General features: G+C 44.2%; 1 protein-coding gene across 4 annotated transcripts in view; it reads left to right on the top strand.

Annotated features, from left to right (window-relative positions):
- Positions 1-6,443: 6,443 nt before the first annotated feature.
- The window catches only part of MICAL2 (microtubule associated monooxygenase, calponin and LIM domain containing 2), a 261,462-nt gene continuing 256,466 nt past the window's right edge, over positions 6,444-11,439 (top strand). For 2 of the 4 annotated variants that reach the window (XM_054524644.2, XM_054524638.2), the window contains exon 1: positions 6,444-6,578. The gene's annotated coding sequence lies outside the window, so the exon portion shown is untranslated. The remainder of the gene's footprint in view (positions 6,579-11,439) is intronic. The other 2 variants (XM_054524637.2, XM_063711252.1) reach the window with 1 other exon arrangement.

Raw genomic sequence — 11,439 nt, 5'->3', positions numbered from 1 at the left:
AGGTGGGGACTCAGGGTTTCTCACGCTTATACTCAACCATTTCCCTTGTGGTAGCCCTGAGAAACTGCCACAGTGCACCAGGGCGTCGCCCAGCACTGTTGAAAGCCACAGGACTGGAGCACTTGGCAAGTCTGGCTGGCCACCCAAACACAGCTCCTCACAGTTTCTTTCTGTCTTTCCTTTCTCCATAGAGGCTGGAAAGCTAAAACAGTGAAAGGTAATCCTGAGCAATGGAGGCTTAACTAATGATGTCAGTCAAAACAGAGGAGGAACTTATAATTCACACACCCCAGCTAACTTCTTCCTCTTCTTCTTTTTTTGTTTTTAAAGACAGCATCCTCCTGTCACTTAGGCTGGAGTGCAGTGGCATGATCATGGCTCACTGCAGCCTCAAACTCCTAAGCTCAAGCAATCCTCCTGCCTCAGCCTCCCAAGTAGCTGGGATGACAGAGGCATGCCACCACATGCGGCTCCTAGCAAACTTCTTAATATCCTCATTAGTTATTGTGATAGACTGATTGCAAAAACAGCCACAATCCTCTATCCCTTCCAGTCCATACCCTCTGCATCCTCAATCCACACCTTCTGCAATGTGACTGTGTAGCTCCTCCCATCAAGAGACAGAATCCGTTTCCCCACCCTTTGAATATGGGCCGGCCTTGAAATTTGCTTTGAACAGTGTTTATTGAAAGTGACAGTGTGCAAGCTCCACGCTTAGGTCTTAAGAAGCCTGCGTCTTCTACTCTCTCTCTCTTAAACCCCTGATGCTGCCATGAGAACAAGCTGGGGCTAGCCTATGAGAAATGAAATATCACACAGAGCAGAGCCGAGTTGTCCCAGCAGAGGCCACCCCAGGCCAGCCATCCTCCAGCCAATCTGCCAGCGGACCCGAGATGCATGAGCAACTAGACTCGAGAAATAATACATGTTGTTTTAAGTATGTTTTGGGGTAGTCTATTTCTGTTCTAGTATTTATTGTCGAGTAACACACCATCCCAAAACTTAGTGATTTAAAACAATGTATTATATACTCATTTATTACAATCTCCCAAGGTTCTACGCATTGACTAGTCGCCATGGGGCAATTCCCACCTGGGGGATTTCAGATGATTACAGTCAGATGTCAGCTGGGGCTGCAGGTATCTGAAAGGTTCAGCTTGAGTGGGTGCCTGGGATGGCTCACCCAGGTGGCTGGCACCGGATGCCAGCTGTCATGCTGGACTCAGCTGGGCTGTTGACTGCACATGGCCTCTGCATGGGCAAGGGCTGTTCACACCGTGGCACTGGGTTCCACGAGGCAGGAAGAGGATGCTGCTAGGCCAGGTAAGAGTTGTGGCAGTGCTGGCATGGCATCACTTTCTTTCTATTCTATTGGTCAAAACAATCACAGCATCGACCCTTGGAAACATAGATGTCACATCTTGATAGGGAAATGGCAAGGTCACATTTCAAAAGAGAATATAGGATGGGAGATATTGTTGGGGCCATCTTTGGGAAATACAATCTGCCACAGTTGCATAGCATTATTGAAGCAATGAGTAACACAGACAGACACTTTTATTTTCCAGGTCTCCATCTTCCTTGCAGCACTGCTTTCTGTCCAGCCTCCCTGCCTACCCAGTTCATCACACAGGGAATGGCAAACACCGAGCGGCTGGGGAGAAAGGCCTGCAGGGCCCTTCTGAACTTTGTCGCCAGCTCTGGGGTCAGCAGGAAAGAATGCAGTGACTGACCAGTGATCACTGCTTCAAGGGCCACGAGAAGAGGGGAAAACCCTGGTATGAATGAGCTTGTACCCTTCACCTCGCTGCGTCTTGGTTTCCTCTTTTACATTTTTCTAAGGATTCTTCAGTATGGGTATGAGGAAATACAATTGTCTAATTTCATTAGTGAGTGGATCCAGGCAATGCAAGCCAAGTGCTTTGCCAGTACTAGGTGCTGTGGAGGAAAAAATTAGATTATTCACAGGTTCAAATTGAGATTCTCACCTTATTACTCACACAGTGAGACTAAAGGTATCAATTTCTGCTCTCCCCAGCCAGGCCTACCCACAGGAGCTAGAGATATTCAACTGCCTTATTTAGCTTCATCCAGGCCCAGGAGCTGCTGAAATTAGACCTGGCTGGTAGTGGGAACCCCATCTGGGCAGCGGGAGAGAAAGAGTTAAGATCTGTGATCATCACATGTTCTCACTCGTAAGTGGAAGCCAAACAATGGGAACACATGGACACAGGGAGGGGAACAACATGCACTGGGGCCTGTGGCAGGGGCAGGGGGAAGGAGAGCATCAGGTCAAATAGCTAATGCATGCTGGGCTTAATACCTAGGTGACGGGTTGATAGGTGTAGCAAACCACCATGGCACATGTTTACCTATGTAGCAAACCTGCACGTTCTGCACATGTATCCTGGAACTTAAAGTAAAACTAAAACAATTTTTAAATAATTAAAAAGAAAAAAGATCTGCGTTTATGACCCAAGGTTCCTGAGAAGGCTCCTCACCTTGGGCCTCCACCTCTGTTCTCAGCTCCAGCCTTTCCCCAGCCCAATCTGGGTAACTGAGTTTCTGCCCCAGGTTTTCCAGTGAGCGAGAAGTCCCCTTAACCCCATTCAGCTGGGATTCTATGGTCTTGCCAACTTCCCCTATCATTTTTCCTTTTAGACCACGCCCTGTTCCTGAATCCAAAACCACTTCCTGCTTCAAACAGGAAGTTCCTTCAGAAGCTAGATGCTGTTACCCACCTGAAAACAAGTATCTTTGGCAAAAGCCAGAGACTCTTCCTGTCAGAGCCCTGCCCACCTGCCTGAGAGCCCCTGCCAGGTCAGCAGCCAGTATGTTAACCCCCCTGAGGGCCCTAGGCCCCCGCTACTCCTGTCCCGGCAGGTCTCAGAGCTGAGCCCAGAGGGTTACGACAGGAAGAAGGCAGATGCCTCCCATACTGACTAGGTTTTTGGCTTGCTTTGGCACCAACATCCTGTCTGCCCTGTTTCCTACTGAGGGGCAAACTGGACTGGTTTTTAATTAAACCCATTCCCCCAGAGAGCTTGGGGGAGACATAGCCTCATAGAATTCCTTCAGTAGTTATCAGAAGGAGATCCCGTGGAGGTGAAGGTTGCAGTGAGCAGAGATCGTGCCACTGTACTCCGGCCTAGGCAACAGAGTAAGACTCCGTCAAAAAAAAAAAAAAAAAAAAAAAAAAAGAAGGAGCCCGGGTTGAGGGTGGGAACAGGAGAGAGGGAGGCAGGAAAGTGAAGTCGCAAGTCCAGCGTGGTTCCTTCCTGGCTGAGCTAATGCCCTAGCAATGCACCTTATGTAATGGGCAACTCACCTGAGCATCTGAGCCCACAGGAGTGCCAGCCCCTCCCTGTGGCGCCTCCCCTGCAGGGCCTACAGCCACACCCTCAGTGTCCACTGATACCTGGGGATGACCTTTGAACAATGTCCAGCAAATCAAACAAAATAAAGGGAATCACATCCACTGTAATACATCTGCTTGGTAGAACATTTGAACAGAGAAAACATTCCCCAGAGCTCCACCCCTAGAGATAGTTTTTCTTTTATTTTTTTCACCCAGGTTGGAGTGCTGTGGTGCAATCTTAGCTCACTACAACCTCTGCCTCCCAGGCTCAAGCAATTCTCCCACTTCAGCCTCTCGAGTAGCTGCGACAACAGGTGCATACCACCACACCCGGCTAATTTTTTGTATTTTTGGCAGAGACGAGGTTTTGACATATTGCCAGGGCTGGTCTCAAATTCCTGAGCTCAGGTCATCTACCTGCCTTAGCCTCCCAAAATGCTGGGATTACAGGTGTGAGCCACAACACCCGGCCTTCTAGAGATAGTTTCTATATTCTAGAGATGTTTTTATTTTTATTTATATTTAACCAAATTAAACTCTTCAGTTCTTCTTTCTGGTGCTTCCTTTGGTCTTTAGCTGAGTCCCTCTCCAAAACTAGAGGCCATAGGGTTGCTGTGGCTTTTCTGTCCCCATCATAAAGGGTAGTGCTCCCTCAGTGGTTGGTTTCAGGATTCTCCCCAATACAAATCAGGCCTCCAAGAACCATGTCCCCTTTAGAGAGGATTCCTAAGCTTCCTCCTCTTCCTCCTCTTCTTACTGCAAGGGAAATACAAGATCAGTCTGGAATGGGCTTCCAGATTCATAGGACCTCCCCCAGGACACAGACTCCGGAAGAGGGAAGAGGAGGGCAGGTTTGGAGCCTGCACCACCACCAGTTTCCCTCACGCCCTCCTCTCTCCCTTCCCCTCTTTCTCAACTTCCTCCTTTCCCTCTCTTCCTTCTATGATCTGTCCCTGCCCCTCGGTCTCCTCTTCCTTTCCTTCCTTCCTCCCTTTTCTCCTCCCTTCCTTAGCAAGCAGCAATGAGCAGGTGGCACTGAACTTAGATTCCACCGTCACAGGTGGGTAGATCTTGGCTCACAATCCTGTCATTGACTAGCTACGTAGCCCTGATTGGAGGAGTCATTTTATTTCCCTGAGCCTTTGTTTCTCACCTGCAAAATGGAGATTTTACCCACCACCGTGGTGCAAACAAAGTAGGACAAAGTATCCTTTAACCCAGGGCTTGACACATGACACTCATCAAACATTGCTGAGCTCTAATCTGCATCAGGATATGGTAAGTGTCTACTGGGTGCTGGGGCAAAAGGTACAGAAGCGAGCAAGGCAGAGATCCCTAAACAGACCTCTGTTGTGATCTTTGTTGTAATACATGGTAATTATTTGTTTCCAAAAGAGGTGGGAGGAGACATAAATAGCTTCTACCGCCGGGCGTTCAGGCACTAGCTGTGAAGGCCTTCTGCACATTGAAAAAGTCAGAGTAGGCTGGTGGCTGGAATGAAAAGTCAACACCAGTTCCCCCAGCAAAATATTTCTCCATTAGGCCTTTTCAGCCCATTGGTTTGCCTGAAATCAGTTGTTTCTCCCTGGGGAAGCAATCTTTAAAATGGTGAGGGGAGTATGCATCTGATGTGCCTGCACTTGTGCCTGTGGAACAGGGTGGGCTCAGAGCCCCGTGCAGGCCCGTGAAGTCCCCTCAGAGCCAGCAGTGTTGGGTTGTCATAGGGTCCCAGAAAATGCCTGTCTGCTTCGTGAGATTTAGGCTGGGTGCACAGAGGTTTCACTTGGTGTGCCTGACTCATTTAGGGGACTGCCTGAAGTGCCATGTGAGAAAGGAGGCTGAGGGCATTGGGTTTGGAGGAAGAGAGCACTAGGGTGGATTAGCAGTATCTGCTGCAAGTGGAATTTGGAGGTGATAGAAGTCGTGTGTTCAGCTTATTTGCCATCTCTGGGTTGGCCTCACCTTGGCAGTTGGTTCCTGCTGGCTGGGCTCTGCTCACACGCAGTGAGAGGTCTCTCAGAGGCTCTCTGTTCTGCTGCTGGGGATGCCTTGGGAATGATGCCCTGGGGTGCACTGCCACATCCCACACAAAAGGTCTCCATAGCTGGAGAGCCTTGCCAGGTGCATGGAGGGGAAGACACGGTACCATAAAGATGAGGATTCCTCTCAAAGTAATATATGCATTGAATGAAATGCCTACTTCAGTAAGGAATTTCACAAACCTTTACAAGCTAATTCTAAAATTCATATGGAAGAGAGGCCAGAGAATAGCTTAAATGACTTTGAACAAGGAGGAGAGACTTAGCCTGCCAGCTATTAAAATCCATTATAAAGGCACTGATGTTAAAGAATCACCACACAAATAGACAAATACACAGACAACGGAGCAGAAGACAGGGAACAGAAAGAAGCTCATATGTATCTTGATAACGTTGACAGGAAAATCAAATTGTAATGTCACACACAGGAGTCTTCATGAAGGTAAGGTGTTTAAAAACATTTTTAAAAGTATAAAACATTGTTTAGAAATATATGCCTTTGTAGTAAATGCGTAAAAACATGCATTAGATGATGAACACCAAATTCCAGAGAAAGGGAATGGATCCCTGTGGGGCACAGAGTGTGCATTAACTATGTTTACGTCTTTAAAGGAAGAAAATATTTGAAGCAGATATGGCAAATGGAGAAGATTCATGAAAGCTGGATGGAGGGCACATGAGCGTTTGCGGTGTCATACTTTGTTTCCTTATGTTTGAAATATCAGCATGGCCGGGCATGGTGGCTCACGCCTGTAATCCTAGCATTTTGGGAGGCTGAAGCTGGGGGAACACTTGAGGTCAGGAGTTCAAAATTAGCCTGGGCAACATAGTGAGACCTCATCTCCAAAAAAAAAAGAAAGAAAGAAAATGAAATATTAGGGAAAAAAATCCCCCATGTCCCTGGTCTGTAGGATTCCCCCAGTAGCCTGGTTATGGCTTGGGAGGGGAAAAGGAGGGGTGTTTTTTTCTATTTCTCACATATGACACTCAATGACTTCACAATCATTAATTCATCACCCACTAAGGGTCATGCAGTGAGGTACCAAGACTAATGAAGATCCGGCCCTCCCCAGTATAGGAGGCAGGTAAATGATCATACTGTGACAAATGCTCAAATGGGGATGTGCTTGCAAAGGCTAGGGACAGCACAGGAGGAAGGAGCAATCCATTCTGCTGAGAGTGTGAGTACCGGGAAAGCATGGCATTGGGCTTGAAGGATGAGGAGTTTGCTAGACACAGAGGATGAGGAGAGCAGCACGTGAGTAAAGAAAACAAAGAAAGGAACTGTCTGTCATGTTGTGGGCTGGAGGGCAGCATTCACACTGGACAAGTGCTTCAGAAAGATCCTTCTGGCAGGTAGTGGGCAGAAAAATGAGTGAAGTCAGAACGATTGACTAGGAATCCACTGAAAGTGGATTTAAATGAGAGGTGATGAAAAACTCAGCTATAGCTGGGCGAGGTGGCTCACACCTGTGATCTCAGCACTTTTGGGCGGCTGAGGCAGGCGGATCACAAGGTCAGGAGTTTAGGACCAGCCTGGCCAACATGGTGAAACCCTGTCTCTACTAAAAACAAAACAAAACAAAACAAAATTATCTCTCTCTAATATATAATTATATTATATATAATATATAATTAATTATATAATATATAATATACAATTAATTATATATATTATATAATTAATTATATAACATATAATATATAATTATATTATATAATATATATAATATATAATTAATTATATAACATATAATATATAATTATATTATATAATATATATAATATATAATTAATTATATAACATATAATATATAATAATATTATATAATATATATAATATATAATTATATTAATTATATAATATATAATTATATAATATATAATATATAATTATATTATATAATATAATTATATATAATATATAATTATATAATATATAATATAATTATATAATATATTATATATTATATATAATATATAATATATTATATTATATAATATATAATTATATATTATATATAATTATATTATATAATATATAATTATATATTATATATAATTATATTATATAATATAATTATATTATATATTATATAATTATATATTATATATAATTATATTATATTATATATAATTATATTATATATTATATAATTATATATGATATATAATTATATTATATATCATATATAATATAATTATATTATATATCATATATAATATAATTATATTATATATCATATATAATTATATTATATATAAATTTTATATATATATACACAAAAATTGGCCAGGCGTGGTGGCAGGCACCTGTAGCCCCAGCTACTCAGGAGGGTGAGGCAGGAGAATCGCTTAAACTCAGGAGACAGAGGTTGCAGTGAGCTGAGGTCACACCACTGCACTCCAGCCTGGGCGAAAGAGCAAAACTCTGTCTCAAAAAAATAAATAAGAAAAAAAGAAAAGAAAAAGAAAAACTCAGCTACAACAGATTGACTGGTTATAATTTCCCTGCAAAACTGCTAATTCTCTGATGGAGTGACAAGTGCTGAATCAGGTTTTGTTTATCTCTCCAGAGTACCTACATTGTTCCCTGCTTATGACAGGAGTTCAAACAAATACATGTTGATGGAAGGGAGGGAGGAAGGAAGCAGGCAGGCCCGCAGGCCCATGCCCTTCTTTTACAGATAAGGAGACAGAGCTGGGACGGGTGGAGGAGTGTTCAAGGACATCCTTGGCTGGAAACTTACTATCTAAAATAGTAAAGAGACCTCTAACCATTCTGCTGACAAACTTATAAGCACAATAAGCTTTGAATAACAAACACTCCGCAAGTAAAGTTCCATGACAACGAATCTTGTTATAAAGTTGTGGTCTTCATAGAGAAGTGCTTTCCTCTCTCCTCAGGCAGGAAAAGAGTTCCTTTAAAATAGATCGAAATGCTCTGTGATGAATAATACAAAATAGTAAGCCCTTCACCTGGCCTGGGTCCAAATAACAGGCTCTATTCAGGTGGCTCTGAAAGCACCTGATTGTGTGCTGTCGCCATTGTGGGCAGGGCAAGTCCAGCAGAACTTTACAAGTCTTTTGTTCTGCCACCAAGCAGTAATTGATTCTCCACCCCAGTGCAGTAAACTTCCAGCCACCTGAATGAAATTCACCTAATTTAACAAACTGCACGAGAAGCAAAGCAACTCCCAGAGCACACACAGGTGTGAATATTGTGCATCTGTCTTCTCTGTGATTCCTCTTGTCTTGAGGCTTCCACACTCCTCTGGTCCTTGGTTCATCCTGTCCCCTCTTCTCCAGACCCATCTCCCCATCTACTGCAGATCTGGCTCTATTGGGTATTGAATCTGCTTCTCTCCACACCTCAGTTTCCCCCTTTCACCTGGCTCTTCCTTTTAGCTTCTAAACATGCTCAAGGCTTGCAGCCTAAAAATGAAAATACTACAAACTGCTCTTTATTCTGCTTCTTCCCACACTGTGTGCCCCTTCCAGTCATAAGCGATTCTGCAAGGAACCATCTATACTCAGTCTCTACCATCTCATTGCTTTCTACATAGCAAACAACGTTCTAAGAATTTTACATGTATTGACTTATGGAAGCCTGACAACATCACTGTGATGTAAGTGCTATTGTTATTTACATTTTATGGATGAGGACAAGGAGACACTGAACAAAGTATTTGCCCTGGATCACCAGGATTTGGGCAAAGGTACGCTCTTAGACCTTTTTCCCTGCCTTATGCCCATTACAAGGTACCGTGAATGAAAAAATACACAAGAACATTGCATGGACCTGTCTCATTTATCGATTCATTCATTTCTTCATTATTTAACACTTACTGGAGGCCTACCATGTGCAAGACAAGAGAGAGACATGAGTCTGCTGCTGCGATGCTCGGAGTCCAAAAGGGGAGGCAGGCCTGCAATATAGCGTAAGAAGAGCTCTGGTAAATCGGTGAAAGGGGGCCAGGGAAGCCCAGAGGAAGCAGCTCACTTTGCTCATAGTGGTGGTTCCTGAATTTCACCATGCATTGGAATCACCTGAGATCTTTCAAAACTACCAATTCCTGCCTCCCACCTCAAGATATTATGACTTAATTGACATGACGGTGGGATTCAAAAGCTCTCCAGGTGATTCTAATGTTCAGCAAAATTTGGGAAACACTGGCTTCAAGGGTAATGAGTAGGGAGTTTGGTTTGTAACAACACAAAGCCTAGCTTAAACTATCTTAAGAATAGAAAATGAAGTGGGTAAGGTGTTGTGCCAAACCCCTATCAACTCCCAGAGAGATGGCACCAGCCTCAAGGGGCTGAAGAAGAGACCCAGAGCCAGCAAATGAGACATAGGGTTTTACTGGGGGCTCACAAACAGGGGAGAAAGTCCAGTGGTGGTGGACTGGGCAGAAGAACCACACTGCTGCAAAACCATGCATTTACATAGCATTTTCACTTAACACCCTCCCCCTAACAACCTCCACTTTACAAACTTCATTTAACCCCTCAAAAGGGCCTGGATCCTGTGTATGGAATTGTGGCTGGGCTGTGGGCGCTCAGATGTTCCTCACAGATAGAGAATGGGTCTCCGGGTTGGCCACTCTGGGATTCCTTAGCTCAGAACTCTAAACACACATTCAGGTGTGTCTGTTACACAGGGTCATTCTCAGGGTATGCTTAAGTTATCACTGCCAGGTGCATCTACCATGCACCGATGCACCTACCATAACGGAGGGGAGCTGTGTATTTGCTTACATTAAATTTTTAAAAGTTGGTCAAAGGCTATATGGTTCTTGAAAGGGTTTGATCCAGGTCTCAAAAGATGTCACCAGGATAATGTTTTCCTTTTTTCCCAGTGATGGTTGCATTCTAAGTCTCCCATTGGTTGCAAGATGCAGCAGTTCCAATCTCTGTTCCTGCTTCCCTCACATCCAGTGCAAAGAAGAGGTCTGAGGTTCTTATATCTCAAAAACCCAGCATTGCATTTCATTGGCTCTGGTTTGGGCCTGAGCCAATGACTGGGGCCACAGAGGTGGAGACTACTGATGACTTAATCTAGTCATGTGTCCCATCTCTGGGGCCAGAAATTGGAGGCAGTCTCATCTAGAAGCCCGTGGTAGAGAATGGAGGATTTGTAACAGATCCTGCAGGGAGATGAGGGTGAGGAGGTAGTCAGGGCTAGACAGAGGAGAGTTGCTGTATTTTGTAGGAGGTAGAGGTATTTAAGTAGGAGAATGATAACATGACTTTTGTATTTTAAGATGCCACTCTGCCAGTTACGGAAAAAACATGTAACTTTTTTTCTTTCTTTTTTTTTTAAGGCACAGTCTCATTCTGTCACCCAGGCTGGAGTGCAGTGGCAAGATCTCAGCTCACTGTAACCTCTGCCTCGCAGGTTGAAGCGATTCTCGTGCCTCAGCCTGCAGAGTAGCTGGGACTACAGGCGTGCACCACCATGCCCATCTAATTTTTTTGTATTTTTAATAGAGATGGCATTTTGCTATGTTGGCCAGGCTGATCTTGAACTCCTGGGCTGAAGCCATCCTCCTGCCTTGGCCCCAGAGTGCTGGGATTACAGGCATGAGCCTGGTCATGAATTTTTTAAAAAGGTGTATAGGCTGCGTACAGTGGCTCACATCTGTAATCCCAGTGCTTTGCAGGCCAAGGCGAGAGGATAGGAGACAGGTAAATGATCATACTGTGACAAATGCTAAAATGGAGGTTTGCTTGAAAAGGCTAGGGATAGCAAACAGGAAGGAGCAATCTAAGTGTGACTTGAGCCCAGGAGTTCAAGACCCTATGTATTAAAAAAAAAAAAAAAAAGAGAGAGAAATTAGCTGGATGTGGTAGTTCATGCCTGTAGTCCTAGCTACTCAGGAGGCTGAGGTGGGAGGATCACTTGAGCCCCAGGAGTTTGAAGCTGCATTGAGCTATGATCACACCACGCACTCCAGCCTGGGTGACAGAATGTGACTCAGTCTCTTTTAAAAAGGTAATTGTAGTTGTTCAGAGGAGAGATATTGGGAACCTAAACTAAGA

Source organism: Pongo abelii, chromosome 9 (assembly GCF_028885655.2).
Source record: "Pongo abelii isolate AG06213 chromosome 9, NHGRI_mPonAbe1-v2.0_pri, whole genome shotgun sequence".
Classification (NCBI taxonomy): domain Eukaryota; kingdom Metazoa; phylum Chordata; class Mammalia; order Primates; family Hominidae; genus Pongo; species Pongo abelii.
Note: the sequence above shows the minus strand (reverse complement) of the source record. Positions and strands in the feature narration are given on the sequence as shown.